The sequence below is a fragment of the Mustela lutreola genome, chromosome 2 (assembly GCF_030435805.1).
Source record: "Mustela lutreola isolate mMusLut2 chromosome 2, mMusLut2.pri, whole genome shotgun sequence".
Lineage (NCBI taxonomy): Eukaryota > Metazoa > Chordata > Mammalia > Carnivora > Mustelidae > Mustela > Mustela lutreola.
This window is the reverse complement of record NC_081291.1, coordinates 62,513,861-62,519,582: the sequence shown is the minus strand read 5'-3', so window position 1 is coordinate 62,519,582 and position 5,722 is coordinate 62,513,861.

The following is a 5,722-nucleotide window of genomic DNA, read 5'->3' as shown; positions in this document are numbered from 1 at the left end:
ATATACATTGTTTTTCCTTAAAGGCATAATGCTTTTGAACAGTACAGTATAGTGTTTATTTTTTATATGCACTGGGAAACATAAGTTTTTATTTGCACTGGGAAACCAAAAAAAAAAAATAATAATTTGACTTAGTTTATTGAGATAATCACTTTATTGAGGCGGTCTGGAACAAAACCCACAAGACCTCTGAAGTTCATCTCTACTGTACCATATACATAAAATTTGCTAAGAGAGTAGATCTTAAAATTCCTTACCATACATGCATAAAAAACAGTGGCAACTATATGAGATAGTAGATGTATTCACATTTTTATGTAGATTATATTGCAATACAGATGTATGCCAATTAATCAAATTGTACAAAATTTACACAATGTTAAAAGTTTGCAATGTTATAAGAAATCATTTCTTATATTTACAAATTATAATATGTCGATTATTTTTCAATAAAGCTGGAAAAAGCTTTTTGTAGAATTAATCTATTTTTCAAAAAAGGAAGTAAGGAAGTAGAAACTGCAACTAACTCTGAAATAATAGAATATAAAATCCATTTTAGTTATCTACACTGTGACAAAAACTATTACTTAGTTTACAATGAAGGAGTACTTAGGAAGCATGAAGGATGGTCTATAAATAAGGCTGAAAGAGCTCAGTTTTAAGGTTTAAATTTAAAATCTTCTTTTGAAATACTAAACTGACCACCCATTTTTCCAAACATAAATGTCTTAACTGCATGAATTTATTTCATACAACTCTATAATCTAGTTTCATAAGAAAGCAGCATGCAAATTTTGAATAAGACAGACTTGCTTAAGTTTCTTTATGTTCAACAGTAAAGGATACTTCCCTCAAAAGAAGAAAAATCAGCATATTTATTATGATAATTATTATTCATAATGAGATTCATATTGAATTAGGGAATATATATCCTCAGAGAAGGTAAAGTAAAATGAAATTTATTTTGGTAAATGTGTCTATGAATAGTCAATACAATGCCTCAATATAAATGAATATTATCATTTTGAACAATTTAATTTCTACTATTAGAATTATTATAAGTATAAAAATAGCTATCATTTTCGCATGGAATATGAGACTCTCATGCTCCATGCTTCATTACATCCACACAACAACTCTGCATAATAAGTATTATCATCACCATTTCATGGGTGAAAAAACTGAGGCTAACACATTTAGATAACTGGTTTATGATTACATGGCTAGTAAAGATGCATCACACTAATTTAGGCTTTATGATTTCAGAATTGTACTCTTTCCACTGCACATTCTATTCCTCTGTAAATACTTGGCTTGTTTTCATTTAGTTCTTTAATTTTATTCATGTGGTGATGGCTTAAAGCTTCATTTAAAGGTAGCTTAAAAAATTCATTTAACCAAAAGCTCCCAAGAATTAAAAATGTCATGGATATCATTAGTTAATGGGTAACTATATATTTTCCACGCGAATGAGATAACAATCAGAGTATTTTTCTAAGTTTTAGTCTCTGAGTGTTCCAAAGGACTTTGTGAAAATAGAAATATTTAGACAAAGGTGATCAAAAGTCTGGATCAGGTCACCCTAAGATAAATATTAGGAAACTGAGGAAACAAATGGAGATTTGAACACTGAGCTATGATATAATGAATGGTTTAAAGTATTTATTAGAGCATAGAAAATCCCTTTAAAGCCTTGTCATAGCAGAGCATTGCAGCTTCTGGGATATCTATCTATCATCTACCTATCTATCTATCTATCTATCTAGATATAAATTTGAAAACTTTTTCAACTTAAAGATTTTGAGAAATAGAACATAATTAGCACCATAGAAGATCTGTTTATGATAACAACCTAGCCCCTCCTCCCAGTTTGTTAATATTCTCTCTTATTTAATGTAACATTGTGCAAATATACCACTACTGATCTGCCGTTATGAATGAAATAACTATAATCATGTTTGCATATCCTGGTGAAAATATTCATTCAGTTCCATGATGTATTTCTAGAAATGGACCAAATTTTTTTTTAATTTTTAAGTTTTCTAAATATTGTCCAACTTACCTCATATGTTTTTATTATGTGCACTGTCATTCCTTCACATTCTTGCAAGACATTTTCACTGTTGCCCAATATGGTAAGTGTGTAATAGTATGTCATTCTAGGTTTTAATTTATTTTTAATTTAATTTAGTTCCAGATTCATAATAAAGATAAACAGTTTTTATATATGAGTGGCCATTTGGATTACCCTTTCTGTAAAGTACATGCTCAAATCTTTTGATATCTTAACATTGTGTCATACTGACTTCTTGAATAGTAGATTTTCTGAATGAACTTTTAGCTTTGTAGGTCTTCTCTATTTTGTTTTGAACCTGTTTTCATTTCAAAATCTGTATATTTATTTTCATAATCTGCTTTTATCTTGCTTTGTCTATTATCTATCTATCTATCTATTTATTTGCAAGCAAGAGAGAGCGAGCAAGTGAGAGCGCAGGGAGGGATAGAAAAAGAAGGGAAAGGAATCTTAAGCAGGCTCCAGGCTCAGCACAGAGCCCAACTCTGGGCTCTATTTCACATCCCTGACATCATGACCTGAGCCAAAATGAAAGAAATAAAATAAAATTAAGGTGTTAAAAAAAAAAAAAAAGGAAAAAGAATTGGAGGTTTAATTAAGTGAGCCACCCAAGCACCCCTGTGGTATCTTAAATTAGCTGTCAAATCTTTAAAGTTCTAGAGTATCCATTTAATACATTTATAAAATCTTTCTCAATATCATTTTTAGTTTCAGTTTTTTTTCAATTTGCTTCCCCTCTCATTTCTTTGCTCAGAGTAATCAAGCCATTTTACAATCTTTATTGATCATATTAACATCATACTTAATCCCATTTTGTCTATCAAATCTTGTTAATGGTTTTTCTTTATGTGCTTTGTTACATTTTGCTATGTTCAAGGCATTATATTTGAAACTCTTAATGAGTAGGGATAATTAAGAGCTATAATAATGGTATGGTCCTCCTTGGCAGGATTTTCTCTTATATCTGAGACTCTGCAAGACAATCATATTCCAAATTCAGTGATTGACTTTCTCAGTTTACACAGAAGGCAAGGTAGGCTATAGTCTTATATCTGCTTCTCCTTTTGCTTTGGGGATCTCAACTTAAATTTGGGTTGTACCAAAGTTTTCAAATTTGAGTGCTGCTGGATTTTGAATTTTGTTTCTCTAGTATCAAGTGTCTATTAAAAACACAGCTCAGTGTGTTTTAGCAGTTTCAAATGCTCTCATAGCTAAAATGGCTTCAGGCATATATCTCTAGACTCTCATTGTGTTTCGTATTTTGGCCCAGTAATCCCTCACTTATTTTTATAATCATCTGATATTTTTAACTTTAAAAGCTATTTTGTCTGGATTTTTAAGTTGTCTTAAGTAGGAGTTTTTAGATCACCATTACTAGAAGCAACAACAAATATACATGAAAATATCTCCAGTAGTTTATCACTTTGAACTTCCATAAGCTGAGGCATCCTTCTCTAATCATTAGGCAAACTCCAATTTACCCTTTAAAACAACACAAGAATTGCTTCATTTAAGAACATGTTCAGGGATGACTCTTCCCCACTGTTCTTACCAACATTCCCACACACTCTTTGCTACCCGCACCTTGTTTATGAACTTTCATTAGGTATATCAGCGTCACCAGAATTTTGCTCTATTGTATTTTTGTCCTTTAGAGCTTTAATTAAATATTAATTCCATAGAAAGTCTGTCCCTTTTCTTTCAAACCTGGGTTAGTTATTTCTTCTCATTCTTTGTCAGAAGCTACTTTATTAGAGAAACTTACTGCTGTATTGTGACTTTCGGGCCTTTACAGTTTTTTGACTGGAAAAATCACCCATCCCTGAGATTTTTATGCAGCTTCCTAGCTGATATTATTCAGAAATCTGTTCAACACAGACTTTTTCAGGGAGGCCCTTTCGGACCACTCAGTTACAAAACCTCTTCTCAATCACTGCTCTTTCTAAAGTGTGCTTATTTAGTTCAAATATGCATCACTATTAAAGAAAAACCAGTACGATTTTTTTCTTTTTAAAGTTGGCTTACCTATTATCTATCTCTCCCATTAAAATGATTCCTCTGGGCTGGGGTTTTGTTGTGCTCATCTTAGGCCAGGCACTCAATAAATTGTCTCTGAATGATTGAATTGTTTGACTCCCTTGCTAGATTCTCAACTTCATGAGGGCAATGATTGTTCTATTCAGTCCTTCTTTATCCTCAATGTCTGTTATATTGCAGTCACTTACGTGACTAATGGGAAAAATCACAGAAAGAAAGAGTTAAAACTACAGAAAACTCCCGTAGGTTCAATAACACAAAGCTTTCTAAAATTATTTAGCCCAAGAATTGAATACTGGCTGCACTTTTGATTTTTTTAAAATGGTATTGAATTTAATTTAAATGGAAATACTTGAATGGTAGAATAATAAAAATAAAATTATAAAAGCAACTTGCTCCTTAAAGTAAGAATTATATAGGGCATCTCTTCTAGAAGCAAAATTTTCAAATGTCAACCATCTGAAAGCATAGAAGGAGAAGTAAGAGTGTGAATTTTGTACTTCAATGCTCTTTTCTTTATATTCAGCAAACAGCTTCATTCACACCTTTCCAGTTTTTTCAACTCTTTTGACAAAGCCTTCAGAGCAGTTACTGCTGATGACCACCATCACAGCCTGACAGGAGAAATTTTATAAGGAAAAATAATAGCATGCTTTTCCCAAATTGTTAAGGATATGGTGAAGCTCTGTCGGATTCAAAGGAGGAATGTGCAATTCCATGCTATATATAATAATAACTTATTATAATAGTGGCTTTGCAATTTTTCAGATATATCCATTTACTGAAACCACTATCAAATAAACAAAAACAAACAAATTAACAGGGGTTCGAGACAGGAATTATCTAACCTAAAAATAGCACATGTTCACAGAATACACAACACATATCCCAAGTACTACTATAGGTTTCAAGTAATAGTCAAAACAATAGTAAACATGATTCAGACCCTACCAGTCAAATCATAAATGGAACCTTAACTGTAAATCCTTATCTTTAGATCAAAGCGGGTAATTGGGTGCTGAAGATACATTATAGAAACAATATGTTATAGAACTCCTCTGAAATGAGTCATTTATTCCATCACTTTTCCTGCACAGCTGCTGACCCATGTTTTGGTTCCTGGAAATAGCTGCTACCCTGTCATACTTCTTCAAAGCACATATATTGATAACTCTACTCATTCCTCCATTCCTCTGTGACTGTCACTGTGTTAAAATGTGGAGTCAGCTGACTCACTTGTGGTGGTAATAAAGTAGATGAGTTTGCAAAGTATTTTGCTATTTCTAAAAATGCAAAAACCAAATTACATTAAAATCATAAGGGGTGTTTCAGGGAGAGCTGTAGGATGTGGTTTCTTGTGTCATCCACAGAGATTAGCTCCAACACATATTTAAACTCTCCTCTAGGAGCAACCTTAGTGGTAAAACAAGAAGATAAACAGATGTATACACACCCTGGCACAAAATTATCACTTATGTTTGGCTTCCTAGTCTCCTCGTGTTACTTATTTATGTTAACTTCTCTCTGAAATCAGGGAACACAGAATCTCAATCAGTTGACATTTTTCTACTGAATTACCCAATAGTCTGATCATACCCCTAAGACTTTTTA